Raw genomic sequence first — 18,748 nt, forward strand, 5'->3', positions numbered from 1 at the left:
GTAAGAACAATTCTCATTGTTCCAGATTGGCCGCGAAGGACCTGGTATCCAGATCTGCAGGAAATGCTCACAGAAGATCCGTGGCCACTTCCTCTAAGACAGGACCTGTTGCAACAGGGGCCCTGTCTGTTCCAAGACTTACCGCGGCTGCGTTTGACGGCATGGCGGTTGAACGCCGGATCCTAGCGGAAAAGGGTATTCCAGATGAGGTCATTCCTACGCTAATAAAGGCTAGGAAGGACGTGACATCTAAACATTATCACTGTATATGGCGAAAATATGTTTCTTTGTGTGAGGCCAGGAATGCTCATACGTAAGAATTCCACCTGGGCCACTTCCTTCACTTCCTACAAACTGGAGTGAATTTGGGCCTAAAATTAGGCTCTATTAAGGTTCAGATTTTGGCCTTATCCATTTTCTTTCAAAAGGAATTGGCCTCTCTTCCTGAAGTAAGTACAAACTTTTGTGAAGGGAGTACTGCATATTCAGCCTCCTTTTGTACCTCCGGTGGTCCCTTGGGACCTTAACGTGGTGTTAAGGTTATGGTTTGAACCACTTAAAATGGTGGAGTTTAAATATCTCACTTGGAAGGTGGTCATGTTATTAGCCTTGGCTTCCGCTAGGCGAGTGTCGGAATTAGCAGCTTTATCACATAAAATCCCCTATCTGGTTTTCCATATGGATAGAGCGGAATTGCAGACCCGTCCTCAATTCCTGCTAAAAGTGGACTCATTCTTTCATATGAACCAACCTATTGTGGTGCCTGTGGCTACGCGTGACTTGGAGGATTCCGAGTCCCTTGATGTGGTCAGGGCTTTGAAAATTTACGTGGCCAGAACGGCTAGAGTCAGAAAAACAGAAGCACTGTTTGTCCTGTATGCAGCCAACAAGATTGGCACCCCTGCTTCAAATCAGACTATTGCTCTCTGGATCTGTAACACGATTCAGCAGGCGCATTCTATGGCGGGATTGCCATTGCCTAATTCAGTCAAGGCCCATTCCACTAGGAAGGTGGGCTCTTCTTGGGCAGCTGCCCGAGGGGTCTCGGCACTACAGCTGTGCCGAGCTGCTACTTGGTCGGGTTCAAACACCTTTGCAAAGTTCTATAAGTTTGATACCCTGGCTGAGGAGGACCTCCTGTTTGCTCAATCGGTGCTGCAGAGTCATCCGCAGGAGCCCGTTTGGGAGCTTTGGTATAATCCCCATGGTCCTTACGGAGTCCCCAGCATCTTTTAGGACGTAAGAGAAAATAAGATTTTAAACCTACCGGTAAATCTTTTTCTCGTAGTCCGTAGAGGATGCTGGGTGCCCGTCCCAAGTGCGGACTACTTCTGCAAGACTTGTATATAGTTATTGCTTACATAAGGGTTATATGTTAGTTTTCATCGGTCTTGGACTGATGCTATGTTGTTTTCATACTGTTAACTGGGTAGTATATCACAAGTTATACGGTGTGATTGGTGTGGCTGGTATGAATCTTGACCTTGGATTAACAAAAATCCTTTCCTCGTACTGTCCGTCTCCTCTGGGCACAGTTTCTCTAACTGAGGTATGGAGGAGGGGCATAGAGGGAGGAGCCAGTGCACACCCAGATCTAAAGTCTTTCTTAAAGTGCCCATGTCTGCTGCGGAGCCCGTCTATCCCCCATGGTCCTTACGGAGTCCCCATCATCCTCTACGGACTACGAGAAAAAAAATTTACCGGTAGGTTTAAAATGTTATTTTTTTCTCTGCAACCCACTGCTAAATTGTGCTTCCTAGCTGTTTTTTATAAAATCACTTAATTAAATCTAACTCTGATTACGTCAGAGAAGGCCAGGTACCCTACACCATAAGAGGGGGTTTGAAATTTTGACTTGTCTACTTAAAGATCACCAAAATCCGATCACAAGGTCAATTACATCCCTGGGTGGGATTGAACCACCAACCTTTTGGTTAATAGCCCATGTAAGTGAAAGAGATCCTGAAGCACTCACTCATCATGGGAAAGTACCAATGTGTTTCTTACAAAAATTCTCCAGATTATTGACTTTTTAAAGTTTTTCTAGGAAACGTTCTAGATAAATGCTTATTAGCCTTTGTCAGTATCTACTTTTGCAAGGTGTCTATGTGGCGCAATCGGTTAGCATGTTTGGCTATTAACCAAAAGGTTGGTGGTTCAATCCCACCCAGGGATGTAATTGACCTTGTAATCAGATTTTGGTGATCTTTAAATAGACAAGTCAAAATTTCAAACCCCCTCTTATGGTGTAGGGTACCTGGCCTTCTCTGATGTAATCAGAGTTAGATTTGATTAAGTGATTTTATAAAAAAACAGCTAGGAAGCACAATTTAGCAGTGGGTTGCAGAGAAAAAAAATTATGCTGGCAGAAAAGTCCAATTTAGTGACGAAACAGCTCTTCATTTTCTGATTTTATGTTTATGCTAACAAATTTGCTCTCTGAAAAGTGTCCACAAAGCCAAGTCTCTGATTAACACCTTTGTAGGGATGGTTTTTCACCTATTACTGAATTAAACTTGCTTCATTGGAAAGGCAGCAAGATGCATCCTCATTTCAATGTCTACTGAAATAATACAGGTTGACACCAGGAAACATAAACGTCACTGCATCCTTGCTGCTTCCTCATGGGGAAGTCTGTTTAATGTGAAAACAAGGTGATATCTAATCAGCACACAGGTAAGGAATTAAGAAAATCTTTCTTTATGGATGAAGATGTTTCTCACAAAATTGTTGCACCGAAGCATCATTGAAATTCAAGCTGGAAAGATGATTTTAATATATCACTTGTACATTTTGTACTGCTCTTCTGGTGACAATGTAGTTTGTTTTTGTCAATTACCATTTTAATAATAGGGTAAAGAAAATTAAGTGGATTTTTGAAAGAAAACAATACTGTCAATATACTATTAAAACAAATTAAAATGGTAAAAGTTATTGTACTTTAAGTAAAAATAAAAGAGACAAAATATCAATCCCAGTTTTGGATTACTTTAATTAACAAAAAACAATGCATATAGCAGAGGATAGTTTCAATCTGCCTACCTCTGGGTTATGGGCCCAGCATGCTTCCGTTGCAGTACTCTGCTGCTCATGTAAGTGCAAGAGATCCTGAAGCACTCACTCATCATGGGAAAGTACCAATGTGTTTCTTACAAAAACTCTCCAGATTATTGACTTTTTAAAGTTTTTCTAGGAAACGTTCTAGATGAATGCTTATTAGCCTTTGTCAGTATATACTTTTACGAGGTGTCTCTGTGGTGCAATCGGTTAGCATGTTTGGCTATTAACCAAAAGGTTGGTGGTTCAATCCCACCCATGGATGTAATTGACCTTGTGATTAGATTTTGGTAATCTTTAAGTAGACAAGTCAAAATGTCAAACTCCCTCTTATGGTGTAGGGTACCTGGCCTTCTCTGATGTAATCAGAGTTAGATTTGATTAAGTGATTTTATAAAAAAACAGCTAGGAAGCACAATTTAGCAGTGGGTTGCAGAGAAAAAAAACTATGCTGGCAGAAAAGTCCAATTGAGTGATTAAACAGCTCTTCATTTTCTGATTTTATGTTTATGCTAACAAATTTGCTCTCTGAAAAGTGTCCACAAAGTAAAGTCTCTGATTAACACCTTTGTAGGAATGGTTTTTCACCTATTACTGAATTAAACTTGCTTCATTGGAAAGGCAGCAAGATGCATCCTCATTTCAATGTCTACTGAAATAATACAGGTTGACACCAGGAAACATAAACGTCACTGCATCCTTGCTGCTTCCTCATGGGGAAGTCTGTTTAATGTGAAAACAAGGTGATATCTAATCAGCACACAGGTAAGGAATTAAGAAAATCTTTCTTTATGGGTGAAGATGTTTCTCACAAAATTGTTGCACCAAAGCATCATTGAAATTCAAGCTGGAATGATGATTTTAATATATCACTTGTACATTTTGTACTGCTCTTCTGGTGACAATGTAGTTTGTTTTTGTCAATTACCATTTTAATAATAGGGTAAAGAAAATTAAGTGGATTTTTGAAAGAAAACAATACTGTCAATTTACTATTAAAACAAATTAAAATGGTAAAAGTTATTGTACTTTAAGTAAAAATAAAAGAGCCAAAATATCAATCCCAGTTTTGGATTACTTTAATTAACAAAAAACAATGCATATAGCAGAAGATAGTTTCAATCTGCCTACATCTGGGTTATGGGCCCAGCATGCTTCCGTTGCAGTACTCTGCTGCTCATGTAAGTGCAAGAGATCCTGAAGCACTCACTCATCATGGGAAAGTAGCAATGTGTTTCTTACAAAAACTCTCCAGATTATTGACTTTTTAAAGTTTTTCTAGGAAACGTTCTAGATGAATGCTTATTAGCCTTTGTCAGAATAGACTTTTACGAGGTGTCTCTGTGGTGCAATCGGTTAGCATGTTTGGCTATTAACCAAAAGGTTGGTGGTTCAATCCCACCCAGGGATGTAATTGACCTTGTGATCAGATTTTGGTGATCTTTAAGTAGACAAGTCAAAATTTCAAACCCCCTCTTATGGTGTAGGGTACCTGGCCTTCTCTGATGTAATCAGAGTTAGATTTGATTAAGTGATTTTATAAAAAACAGCTAGGAAGCACAATTTAGCAGTGGGTTGCAGAGAAAAAAAAACTATGCTGGCAGAAAAGTCCAATTGAGTGATTAAACAGCTCTTCATTTTCTGACTTTATTTTTATGCTAACAAATTTGCTCTCTGAAAAGTGTCCACAAAGCCAAGTCTCTGATTAACACCTTTGTAGGAATGTTTTTTCACCTATTACTGAATTAAACTTGCTACATTGGAAAGGCAGCAAGATGCATCCTCATTTCAATGTCTACTGAAAAAATACAGGTTTACACCAGGACACATAAACGTTACTGCATCCTTGCTGCTTTCTCATGTGGAAGTCTGTTTAATGTGAAAACAAGGTAATATCTAATCAGCACACAGATAAGGAATTAAGAAAATCTTTCTTTATGGGTGAAGATGTTTCTCACAAAATTGTTGTCCCAATGCATCATTGAAATTCAAGATGGAAGATGATTTTAATATATCACTTGTACATTTTGCATTGCTCTTCTGGTGACAATGTAGTTTGTTTTTGTCAATTACCATTTCAGTAATAGGGTAAAGAAAATTAAGTGGATTTTTTAAAGAAAACAATGCTGTCAATATACTATTAAAACAAATTAAAATGATAAAAGTTATTGTACTTTAAGTAAAAATAAAAGAGCCAAAATATCAATCCCAGTTTTTGATTACTTTAATTATAAAAAAAAAATGCACATAGCAGAGGATAGTTTCGATTAATCGACCTCTGGGTTATGGGCCCAGCATCCTTCCATTGCACTACTCTGCTGCTCTTGGAAGTCTGAGAGATCCTGAAGACTAAATTGATTAAAGGCCTAAAAGTACTGGACTATAAGGAAAGACTTACTAGGCTGAATATGTATACACTAGAAAAGAGGTGCCTAAGAGGAGATATTATTAATATCTTCAAATATGTAAAGATACATAACAAAGAGTTATCAGAGGAATTATTTATTAAAAGAACACGTGGTCACTCGCTGCGACTGGAGGAAAGTTCAGAATGCAATGGAGGAAAGGGTTCTTCACTGTTAGGGCAATCAGGATGTGGAATTCCCTGCCAGGGAAGGTGGTAATGGCGGACTCTGTAATTGGATTTAAAAAAGGAATGGATACATTTCTGAATGAAAAAGCTATCCAAGGTTATAATACTTAAAATATCAACATGGTTAATCCGGGGGTAACATGAGTTATAGTAGCTAACTAGTCATAAAACATTATTCAGCAAGTATGTAGAATCATCACAACTTAAAACAGGTTGAACACGATGGGCAATTTGCCTCTATTCAACCTCAAAAACTATGTTACTATATGTTACTATATTACTGTAGTATACAGAACACCACAATGCAATGAGCAGTGATAGTGAGCACTGATGAGGATACTAGAACTGACACTGAGCAGCAAGATGCAGCACTGGACTATTAGTAATGTACTGTAGTATGCTGAGCAACACAATGCAGCACAAGACAATGAACAGTGATACTGAGCACTGATGAGGATACTACTGAGAACTGACACTGAGCAGGAGAGACACACTACTAGTATTACTGAGCAGCAATAAGTAACCACTGATACTGAGCACTGATATTGAGATTTCCACTGAGAGAACATAGCCACGTCCTCTCCGCTCTCTCTTCAATGCACGAGTAAAAATGGCGGCAACGCGCAGCTCTATATATAATATCCGAATCTCGCGAGAATCCGACAGCGGGATGATGACATTTTCCCTTGTTCAGGTTTTCCGAGTCAGGCGGGAACAACCGAGCCTGCCTCAGACCAGTGTAAACCACGTGGAGTTCGTGGGGAATTCGGTTCTCGGAGAACCGAACCCGCTCCTCTCTACCTTATACCCATCAATTTTTTTTATTTTCAATCTAAGCCCCTGCAGTTTTCTGTAAGCATCTGCTTCGCTATGATGATCAACAAGTCACAAGGGCAAACACTCAGGGCTTGAGGCATAGATCTTTGGACCAGCTGCTACAAGCATTTCAGAGGTGTCACTATCACTGGTGACACCCAGAGAGGTGGCGAGGGAGATTGTAATGCAGTGCGTGCAAATAAGCAGCGCAATGGTAAAAAGGAGGCATTATTTCATAGGTAGGGGCGTGGCCTGGTGGCCTGAATCTACATTTTGTTGCTCCGGGTGTCCCGGGGGTTGGGGGCTGCACCCGGGGACTAGTGTGTAAGCGGTGCTGGCTCCTGCACAGTGACAGGGCATGGCCACCCAGTATGACACCTCCCTTCTTGACCATGCTGTAATTGCAGTCGCACTGCAGTTCAGCGTGATCATAAACAATGGTGTAGCCTCCTGCTGGTGCAGACTGTATGTGCGCGCAGGAAGCCGCCACCATTTTTGTGATTACAGCGGCTGAATGTGATGTCATACAGCCGCTGTGACCACGCCCCCTGTGTCTCCTCCATTGCAGACCCCATTTTGAAGCCTTGCCCCCGCACTGCTCCATCCCTGACTTGGAAATGGAGTGTTGCTGACCCCACTCTCCCCCCCTGCCCCGATTGACAGGCAGAGGCGATCGCATGCAGGCACATGCGTATGCTCTTAGCAATTTTTGCAGTTGGATCGCTTATTGTGATTGCAATCCAACCTGAATCAGGCCCTATTACCTATCACAATGCGCTGCGGGCAGTACAAAATTGGGTTAATATAGGAGAAAAACCCCCAGACCTGTGCTCCTTAACTGTACCTGGTGGCTAGTGGAGCGGCTGCCCAGTAATCAGTGTCCACCCCAGTGCGCACACGGCCCACCCCCTACGGCCACGCTCCCCTTAATCAGCGGCCTCGTGATCCGGAAGGGCGGTGTGTGTGTGACTGACCTTAGGAAGAAACCGGAGCCTCCGCTGCAGTGACCCAGCAACCAGGGCACGGGAGTATACAGCGCCGCTGGGAGTGATGAAGCTGCAGTAAAGATGTCTATTAGACCTAGCCTGCTGCAGCTCTTGTAGATTCTCATAAAACAAGTTCTTCTTTTCTTGTCAAAATTAATAGCTAAGAATAGGCTGCCTGAGGCAGGCCCCTGTTAAGTGGCCTGCTACTGAAGGCACCAACTACAAACTGAGCTCCCTGTTCATGGAAGCGGGGTTATAGAGGAGGATGCGCTGAGCATCTTGGGAACAGTCAAAAGCTTTGAGCCGGTTGGTGCCTCAGATCAAGATCCTACTCTACACCCCAATGTGAATCCTTGTGGAGTCCAGTGTACCCCACAGAAGAAATTAATGTGTCACACCCATTGGCAGCAACCTTAGAATAGCTGCTGACGGGCACAATTGAGAAAGGAAGGGGGGGGGGGGGGGGGCATTTGAATCCAGCACATAGATGCAATTCAAATATGTAATTTGTACCTTCCTATTTTAAAATATAATGGATGAACCTAACCCTGTGAGAACAATCTTCATGATCAAGAGATCTAATATGTAAAATAAGTATGAGTTGGGATAGGGCTGGGGAGGGTGGCAGCTCGGGCAGCCCCTCCCCCGTCAAGTTAAGGAGATTCAACTGAGGAAGCACAAGGGAACTCTCGTCTGGGGACAACAACTGCAGGGAGACCACATCTTTTCAGATGAACATGGGAGGGCGGAAGGCTGCCTAATACTGAAGCACCATCAAATATCAAACCATATACAACAACTAGTACAAGCATTCCTGGGGGAAGGTCTGCAGCAGACGGATTTGCATACGGTGATGTCATCCAAGCAGTGGGCCAAAGTTGGCTGGAACCCTCATCTGCATATAAAAAGAGAAAAGGGGCATGCAGGGCATGGCGGCCTTTTGCAGTGCTTGGATGACCCCTAGTTCGCATTAAACACCCCCACCCTCCTTTGGTGTGGGGCTCATGTTGGCCATGCCCAATCCCCTGAAGCATTCATGCTGATTTCTTGCAGCAGCTGGGCACTGTAACAGCTCCAGAGCTGCTCTGTAAGGCAAGTAAAAGGGTGTGGGCCCTGCAGCACCACCTGTAGTTCGCATTGTGCGTTGGAAGGCACAAAGTAAGCAGACGGGAGGAGAAGTCAGGATAGTACACAAGGGCATCCTTTTCTCTTAGTCCGTAAAGGATGCTGGGGTCACATTAAGAACCATGGGGTATAGACGGGATCCGCAAGAGACATGGGCACTTTAAGACTTTCAAAGGGTGTGGACTGGCTCCTCCCTCTATGCCCCTCCTCCAGACTCCAGTTATAGGAACTGTGCCCAGGGAGACTGACATTTCGAGGAAAGGATTTATTGTTAAACTAAGGTGAGCATCTTACCAGCTCACACCTTAAGCATGCCGCAGAACGTGGCATTCAACAGAACACAAGCCAACGGCATGAACAATTGCAGCAAAAAGCTGACCAGAACCGTAACACAACATGTGTATAACCACAAGTAATAACTGCAGACACAGTATGGACTGGGACGGGTGCCCAGCATCCTCTACGTACTAAGAGAAAAGGATTTACCGGTAGGTATTAAAATCCTATTTTCTCATACGACCTAGAGGATGCTGGGGTCACATTAAGAACCATGGGGTTATACCAAAGCTCTTGAACGGGTGGGAGAGTGCGTACGACTCTGCAGCACCGAATGACCCAACTTGAGGTTATCATCAGCCAAGGTATCAAACTTGTAAAACTTAGCAAAAGTGTTTACTAAATAGCTGCTCGGCAAAGTTGCAATGCTGAGACTCCCCGACCAGCTGCCCAGGATGAACCCACCTTTCTAGTAGAATGGGTCTTCACCTAATTCAGTAACGGCAATCCTGCCGTGGAATGAGCATGCTGAATCTTACCACAGATTCAGCGCATAATGGTCTGCATGGAAGCAGGACACCCAATCCTGTTGGGAGCATACAGGACAAACAGAGCCTCTGTTTTCCTAATCTGAACCGTTCTGGTGACATAAATTTTCAAAGTTCTGACCACAGCCAGAGACTTTGACTCAACGAAGGTGTCAGTGGCCAAAGGCACCATGTGGAAAGATGAACCACCTTTGGCAGAAATTGTTGACGTGTCCTCAATTCTGCTCTATCTTCATGAAAGATCAAATAAAGGCTCTTGTGATACTGCATGGTTTGTACTGTTTTCCATGTGCTCCCAGATCTTTCAAGCAAGTAGCATGGTCAAGAAAGTTCTGTTTGAAAAGAAACAATCATTTACTGTCATTGTTATGCAAATAAACTTACATTAAAGCTAACAAGAAAGCACACTCGTTCTGTCTTTAAACTGATAAAAGAAACCCCAATAATATGGGGCATGCAAAAATTGAGATAAAACTCAGTTTTGCTCCTCTCCACGGAAATCTTTAATAAAAGGCGAAATATTTGTTAGTTCTGAAGAGAAACCAGAGCATGACCAAGATTCCACCTGTCGCCTGAGTGCCATGCCAGCAGTTCTCATTCAGCTCAAAGTGAGCACCAAATTTGAATGAAAGAAAGCAGATTTCTCACCAGGCTTCTGTCACGATCCGGGTATCTGGACACCATTTCTTACCCATCAGATGCCTCCTAAGGCTGGCTCAGCGCTCCAGGACCGGATCCCATCTGTTATCCTGATGTGTACATTCCTGTATTCTCTCCTGTCACTCTGGGACGCTGTCACAGTAAACGCCATATTACACCTGGCATGGCGTCTCCCGCGGCCTCCGCCGTGTCCGCGTGGTTGGATGTGCATCTGTCAGCCTGGCGCCTCCTGTCTCCGGTGGCCGGCGCCGCCATTACTGTTTTCATTACCACATGGATTACAAACCAAAACTTCCCTCCAAGTGTCTGCATGGGCGCAGCCATCTTGGATTCTGTCAGCTGATCATTTCCACCAATCTGTTCTCAGTATTGATAATCTGCATAATTGCCTAGCCAATCCCTTCCTTGCTGCAGGTATAAATACACTGTGCCTGAGTAAGGAAGGCGTCAGTGCTTTGGTTGTCAAACCTAGTTCCTGTTTGTCTCTCTCCTGTGATTGTCTTCCAGGTTCCAGCTCCTGTCTCAAGACTTCCACCATAGAGACCCGCACCAGCATTCCACCTGCGGTGTAGCCTGACTCTCCAATCCATTGTGGATTCATCTGTTTCCAGCTACAACATTACCTGCTTCCAGCTCAGCTTCCAGCAGAGTACAGCTTCCCTTAAAGGGCCGGTGTCCTTTCTACACTTTACCACTCTCCACCGGTATTATTATTTCTCCGCTCTCAAGTTCTACATTTCAGTTCATATTTCATCGCTCCCAAGTTCATTTATTATTTAACTGGTTCCAGCCAGTATCCACTCCGTGCTAACAACAGTCTGGTTCCAGCCAGTATCCACAGCAGCTGTTTTATCTTCAGCAACCCAGCTTTTCCTGGAACACCAGCTGGCACAATCCTGGGTTATCTCCATTGCTACAGTCGGGCCTGGTAAGGACTTTCCATCTAGAAGATCATAAGAGCTATCTCACACTACCAGTGCCCTGTGGCTCCTGCCATCCTGTAGTACCCAGGAACTGTATTTATTCTTTGCTGACTTTTACGTTTTCTTTTACTGCTGCTGTGTTGCGGAGTTGTCATAATAAACATCATTGACTTTTATCCAAGTTGTCGTGGTCACGCCTTCGGGCATTTATTATTTATGTTACTTACATGTCCAGGGGTCTGATACAACCTCCCAGGTTCCGGTACATCTCAGCCCCTACAACTGAGGCTGCCTCCCGTCAGCTCAGGCCCTCAGTTGTGACAGTAAGCACTGACCAAATGAATCCAGCCGGAGACCAGGATCAAGCGGCCAGGCCGATGCAAGAACTGGCAGCCCGACTAGAACATCAGGAGGCTGCACAGGGCCACATCATCCGCTGTCTCCAGGATCTCTCTACTCGGCTGGATGGGATTCAGACAACTCTCCGTGGATCAGGCGCGTCTGGTGCGTCAACCACAGTGACTCCAGCTATAACCCCACCCACCTTACCCATTTCTGCTCCACGTCTTCATCTTCCAACGCCAGCAAAATTTGACGGATCTCCAAGATTCTGCAGGGGATTTCTCAACTAGTGTGAGATTCAGTTTGAGCTACAACCTGGCAATTTTCCCAGTGACCGTACAAAAATTGCCTACATTATTTCTCTTCTCAGTGGCTCAGCCCTTGATTGGGCATCACCGTTATGGGAGAGGTCCGACACCCTGCTATCTTCCTACACTGCCTTCGTGTCAACATTCAGGCGCATCTTCGACGAGCCAGGCCGGGTAACCTCAGCTTCATCCGAGATTCTCCGTTTACGCCAGGGGTCACGTACTGTAGGACAATATCTGATACAGTTCCAGATCCTGGCATCCGAACTGGCATGGAACGACGAGGCCCTGTATGCTGCATTCTGGCATGGCTTATCTGAGCGTATTAAAGATGAGTTAGCTACCAGAGACTTACCTTCTAAGTTAGATGAGCTAATCTCACTCTGCACGAAAGTTGATTTACGTTTCAGAGAGAGAGCAACTGAGCGTGGAAGATCATCTGCTCCAAAATCTTCTGCTCCTCCTCCTCGTCAACTGTCACCATCTAAAGATGAGCCCATGCAACTTGGCCGTTCCCGTTTAACCCCTGCTGAGCGCCGAAGACGTCTCTCCGAGTTTCTCTGTCTCTATTGTGCAGCTCCGTCTCACACCATTAATGCCTGTCCCAAACGTCTGGGAAACTTCAAATCCTAGCTCGCCAAGGAGAGGGCCGGCTAGGAGTAATGATCTCCTCTCCATCTTCTCAAGATTGTAATCTCCCAGTCTCGCTTCAAGTTGCTCAACGTTATCGGAACGTCATTGCCCTCCTTGATTCCGGAGCAGCTGGGAACTTTATTACCGAAGCCTATGTTAAACGGTGGTCCCTACCCACCGAGAGACTTCCTTCGTCCATTTCTTTAACTGCCGTGGATGGCAGCAAAATTTTTGATGCAGTTATTTCTTTAAGGACTCTACCAGTTCGTCTGAGAGTGGGAGTTCTTCATTCCGAACTTATTTCTTTTTTAGTGATTCCAAGAGCCACACATCCTGTGGTCCTGGGCCTTCCATGGCTCCGTCTTCACAATCCTACAATTGATTGGACGACTACGCAAATCCTGGCATGGGGTTCCTCCTGTGCTGAGACATGTTTGTTTAAAGTATTGCCTGTCTGTTCTTCCTCCCCCAGGTCGTCTGATGTTCCACCTCCTCCATATCAAGATTTCACGGATGTGTTCAGTAAAGCTTCTGCTGATATCCTTCCTCCTCATAGAGAATGGGACTGTCCGATTGATCTCGTTCCAGGGAAGGTTCCACCTCGAGGCCGAACTTATCCGTTGTCTCTGCCTGAGACGCATTCTATGGAGGAATATATTAAAGAGAACCTAGCAAAGGGGTTCATTCGACCTTCTTCTTCTCCAGCCGGCGCAGGCTTCTTTTTTGTAAAAAAGAAAGATGGTGGTCTGCGGCCGTGCATCGACTACAGAGGTTTGAACGACATTACCATCAAGAACCGTTATCCTTTACCCCTGATTACTGAGCTCTTTGACAGAGTTAGCGGAGCTACCATCTTTACAAAGCTGGACTTGCGAGGTGCATACAATCTCATCCGGATCCGTGAGGGTGACGAGTGGAAGACCGCATTTAACACCCGTGACGGACATTATGAGTACCTCGTCATGCCCTTCGGATTGAGCAATGCTCCAGCTGTCTTCCAGCATTTCGTCAATGAGATCTTCAGAGACATTCTATACCGTCATGTCGTGGTCTATCTAGATGATATCCTCATTTTTGCCAACAATTTAGAGGAACATCGTTTTTGGGTAAAGGAGGTTCTGTCCCGTCTCCGTGTCAATCATCTCTATTGCAAATTAGAGAAATGCGTCTTTGAAGTCAAGTCCATTCCGTTTCTAGGGTACATTGTGTCCGGTTTCGGACTAGAGATGGATCCTGAGAAACTACAAGCAATTCAGAATTGGCCAGTACCCTTAACCCTCAAAGGGGTCCAGAGGTTCTTAGGGTTCGCCAATTATTACCGAAAGTTTAAACGAGACTTTCCCACCATTGTGGCGCCTATTACCGCTTTCACCAAGAAGGGTGCTAACCCGTCCAAGTGGTCTGAAGAAGCCATGCAAGCTTTTCATCTTTTAAAACAGAGGTTCATCTCTGCGCCTGTCCTGAAACAGCCTGACATCGACTCTCCTTTCATCCTAGAGGTGGATGCCTCCTCCGTTGGAGTAGGAGCGGTGTTATCTCAGAGGGCTAAAGATGGCCATTTACATCCTTGCAGTTTCTTTTCACGGAAGTTCTCCCCAGCGGAGCGCAACTATGCCATTGGCGACCAGGAGTTGCTAGCCATCAAGCTCGCTCTAGAGGAGTGGAGATATCTGTTGGAGGGAGCTTCTCATTCAATCACCATCCTTACAGACCACAAGAACGTTCTATATTTGAAAGGCGCACAATGTCTCAACCCTCGTCAGGCCAGATGGGCACTTTTCTTTTCCAGGTTCGACTTTAAACTCCAGTTCTGTCCGGGCTCTCAGAATCGCAAGGCCGATGCCCTTTCCCGCTCATGGGAGCAAGAAAATGAGTCAGAGTCTTCAGACAAGCATCCTATTATAAGTCCGTTGGCATTCTCCACGGTAGGGATGGACTCTACGCCCCCATCAGGGAAAAGTTTTGTGAAGCCGATGCTAAGGAAGAAGCTCATGCATTGGGCCCATGCTTCCCGTTTTGCCGGACATACAGGTATCCAAAAAACCCTGGAGTTTATCTCTAGGTCCTATTGGTGGCCAACTCTGAAAAAGGACGTCTTGGAGTTTATTGCATCTTGCCCAAAGTGTGCCCAACATAAAGTATCCCGCCAGTCGCCTGCGGGGCAACTGGTTCCACTATCCGTTCCCCGTCGACCATGGACCCACTTGTCGATGGATTTCATTACAGACTTACCCATGTGCAACAAGTTCAATACCATCTGGGTGGTAGTTGACCGGTTCACCAAGATGGCACACTTCATTCCTCTCATCGGTCTTCCGTCAGCTTCCAAGTTGGCTCAAGTATTCATACAAGAGATCTTCCGACTCCACGGTCTTCCTGAAGAAATTATCTCAGATCGAGGAGTTCAATTCACAGCCAAATTCTGGCGAAGTTTATGTCAAGTCCTCCAAGTCAAGCTAAAGTTTTCCACGGCTTACCATCCTCAGACCAATGGTCAAACCGAGAGGGTGAATCAGGACTTGGAGGCCTTCCTCCGCATCTATGTGTCCTCCTCTCAAGATGACTGGGTTCAATTACTTCCCTGGGCCGAGTTCTGTCATAACAACCAGTATCATTCTTCATCTGCTTCAACACCATTCTTCACTAACTTTGGATTCCACCCTAAAGTCCCTGAGTTCCAACCGCTTCCAGCAACTTCTGTTCCCGCAGTGGATATCACCTTGCATCAGTTTGCCAATATCTGGAAGAGCGTACGATCAGCTCTGCTCAAGGCATCGTTCAGGTACAAGAAGTTTGCGGATAAGAAGCGTCGAGCAGTTCCTGCTCTCAAGGTGGGTGATCGGGTATGGTTATCCACGAAGAATTTGAGGTTAAGAGTTCCCAGTATGAAGTTTGCACCTCGCTATATCGGTCCTTTCAAGATTGAACAAGTCATCAATCCTGTTGCTTACAGACTCCAGTTGCCTCCCTTCTTAAAAATACCCAGGACATTCCATGTTTCCCTGTTGAAACCGCTGATCTTGAATCGGTTTCATTCCTCACTTCCTCCAACTCCGAAAGTCCAAACTCAACGAGGCGTTGAGTATGAAGTGGCCAAGATCCTGGACTCACGTCACCGTTACGGTCAACTACAATATCTTATTGACTGGAAGGGTTATGGTCCTGAGGAACGTTCATGGACCAATGCTTCTGATGTCCATGCTCCTGCCTTGGTCCGGAGATTCCATTCCAAGTTTCCTCAAAAGCCAAAGAAGTGTCCTGGGGCCACTCCTAAAGGGGGGGGGTGCTGTCATGATCCGGGTATCTGGACGCCATTTCTTACCCATCAGATGCCTCCTAAGGCTGGCTCAGCGCTCCAGGACCGGATCCCATCTGTTATCCTGATGTGTACATTCCTGTATTCTCTCCTGTCACTCTGGGACGCTGTCACAGTAAACGCCATATTACACCTGGCATGGCGTCTCCCGCGGCCTCCGCCGTGTCCGCGTGGTTGGATGTGCATCTGTCAGCCTGGCGCCTCCTGTCTCCGGTGGCCGGCGCCGCCATTACTGTTTTCATTACCACATGGATTACAAACCAAAACTTCCCTCCAAGTGTCTGCATGGGCGCAGCCATCTTGGATTCTGTCAGCTGATCATTTCCACCAATCTGTTCTCAGTATTGATAATCTGCACAATTGCCTAGCCAATCCCTTCCTTGCTGCAGGTATAAATACACTGTGCCTGAGTAAGGAAGGCGTCAGTGCTTTGGTTGTCAAACCTAGTTCCTGTTTGTCTCTCTCCTGTGATTGTCTTCCAGGTTCCAGCTCCTGTCTCAAGACTTCCACCATAGAGACCCGCACCAGCATTCCACCTGCGGTGTAGCCTGACTCTCCAATCCATTGTGGATTCATCTGTTTCCAGCTACAACATTACCTGCTTCCAGCTCAGCTTCCAGCAGAGTACAGCTTCCCTTAAAGGGCCGGTGTCCTTTCTAGAGATGAGCGCCGGAAATTTTTCGGGTTTTGTGTTTTGGTTTTGGGTTCGGTTCCGCGGCCGTGTTTTGGGTTCGACCGCGTTTTGGCAAAACCTCACCGAATTTTTTTTGTCGGATTCGGGTGTGTTTTGGATTCGGGTGTTTTTTTCCAAAAAACCTAAAAAACAGCTTAAATCATAGAATTTGGCGGTCATTTTGATCCCAAAGTATTATTAACCTCAAAAACCATAATTTCCACTCATTTTCAGTCTATTCTGAATACCTCACACCTCACAATATTATTTTTAGTCCTAAAATTTGCACCGAGGTCGCTGTGTGAGTAAGATAAGCGACCCTAGTGGCCGACACAAACACCGGGCCCATCTAGGAGTGGCACTGCAGTGTCACGCAGGATGGCCCTTCCAAAAAACCCTCCCCAAACAGCACATGACGCAAAGAAAAAAAGAGGCGCAATGAGGTAGCTGTGTGAGTAAGATTAGCGACCCTAGTGGCCGACACAAACACCGGGCCCATCTAGGAGTGGCACTGCAGTGTCACGCAGGATGTCCCTTCCAAAAAACCCTCCCCAAACAGCACATGACGCAAAGAAAAAAAGAGGCGCAATGAGGTAGCTGTGTGAGTAAGATAAGCGACCCTAGTGGCTGACACAAACACCGGGCCCATCTAGGAGTGTCACTGCAGTGTCACGCAGGATGTCCCTTCCAAAAAACCCTCCCCAAACAGCACATGACGCAAAGAAAAAAAGAGGCGCAATGAGGTAGCTGTGTGAGTAAGATAAGCGACCCTAGTGGCCGACACAAACACCGGGCCCATCTAGGAGTGGCACTGCAGTGTCACGCAGGATGTCCCTTCCAAAAAACCCTCCCCAAACAGCACATGACGCAAAGAAAAAGAAAAGAAAAAAGAGGTGCAAGATGGAATTGTCCTTGGGCCCTCCCACCCACCCTTATGTTGTATAAACAGGACATGCACACTTTAACCAACCCATCATTTCAGTGACAGGGTCTGCCACACGACTGTGACTGATATGACGGGTTGGTTTGGACCCCCACCAAAAAAGAAGCAATTAATCTCTCCTTGCACAAACTGGCTCTACAGAGGCAAGATGTCCACCTCATCATCATCCTCCGATATATCACCGTGTACATCCCCCTCCTCACAGATTATCAATTCGTCCCCACTGGAATCCACCATCTCAGCTCCCTGTGTACTTTGTGGAGGCAATTGCTGCTGGTCAATGTCTCCACGGAGGAATTGATTATAATTCATTTTAATGAACATCATCTTCTCCACATTTTCTGGATGTAACCTCGTACGCCGATTGCTGACAAGGTGAGCGGCGGCACTAAACACTCTTTCGGAGTACACACTTGTGGGAGGGCAACTTAGGTAGAATAAAGCCAGTTTGTGCAAGGGCCTCCAAATTGCCTCTTTTTCCTGCCAGTATAAGTACGGACTGTGTGACGTGCCTACTTGGATGCGGTCACTCATATAATCCTCCACCATTCTTTCAATGGGGAGAGAATCATATGCAGTGACAGTAGACGACATGTCCGTAATCGTTGTCAGGTCCTTCAGTCCAGACCAGATGTCAGCATCAGCAGTCGCTCCAGACTGCCCTGCATCACCGCCAGCGGGTGGGCTCGGAATTCTGAGCCTTTTCCTCGCACCCCCAGTTGCGGGAGAATGTGAAGGAGGAGATGTTGTTGACAGGTCGCGTTCCGCTTGACTTGACAATTTACTCACCAGCAGGTGTTTGAACCCCAGCAGGCTTGTGTCTGCCGGAAAGAGAGATCCAAGGTAGGCTTTAAATCTAGGATCGAGCACGGTGGCCAAAATGTAGTGCTCTGATTTCAACAGATTGACCACCCGTGAATCCTTGCTAAGCGAATTAAGGGCTCCATCCACAAGTCCCACATGCCTAGCGGAATCGCTCCGTGTTAGCTCCTCCTTCAATGTCTCCAGCTTCTTCTGCAAAAGCCTGATGAGGGGAATGACCTGACTCAGGCTGGAAGTGTCTGAACTGACTTCACGTGTGGCAAGTTCAAAGGGCATCAGAACCTTGCACAACGTTGAAATCATTCTCCACTGCGCTTGAGACAGGTGCATCCCACCTCCTATATCGTGCTCAATTGTATAGGCTTGAATGGCCTTTTGCTGCTCCTCCAACCTCTGAAGCATATACAGGGTTGAATTCCACCTCGTTACCACTTCTTGCTTCAGATGATGGCAGGGCAGGTTCAGTAGTTTTGGTGGTGCTCCAGTTTTCTGTACGTGGTGCCTGTACGCCGAAAGTGTCCCGCAATTCTTCTGGCCACCGACAGCATCTCTTGCACGCCCCTGTCGTTTTTTAAAAAATTCTGCACCACCAAATTCAAGGTATGTGCAAAACATGGGACGTGCTGGAATTGGCCCAGATTTAATGCACACACAATATTGCTGGCGTTGTCCGATGCCACAAATCCACAGGAGAGTCCAATTGGGGTAAGCCATTCCGCGATGATCT

General features: G+C 45.6%; 2 non-coding genes across 2 annotated transcripts; one reads left to right on the forward strand and one right to left on the reverse strand.

Moving 5' to 3' along the window:
* The first annotated feature begins 4,394 nt into the window (after positions 1 to 4,394).
* Positions 4,395 to 4,468, forward strand: TRNAN-AUU (transfer RNA asparagine (anticodon AUU)). The gene has a single exon. It is a non-coding gene; the product is annotated as a tRNA-Asn (tRNA).
* Positions 4,469 to 9,836: 5,368 nt separating this feature from the next.
* Positions 9,837 to 9,952, reverse strand: LOC135004212 (U5 spliceosomal RNA). The gene has a single exon (XR_010205049.1). It is a non-coding gene; the product is annotated as a U5 spliceosomal RNA (small nuclear RNA).
* Between the last annotated feature and the right edge of the window lie 8,796 nt (positions 9,953 to 18,748).

Source organism: Pseudophryne corroboree, unplaced genomic scaffold (genome assembly GCF_028390025.1).
Source record: "Pseudophryne corroboree isolate aPseCor3 unplaced genomic scaffold, aPseCor3.hap2 scaffold_191, whole genome shotgun sequence".
In the NCBI taxonomy this organism is placed as follows: domain Eukaryota; kingdom Metazoa; phylum Chordata; class Amphibia; order Anura; family Myobatrachidae; genus Pseudophryne; species Pseudophryne corroboree.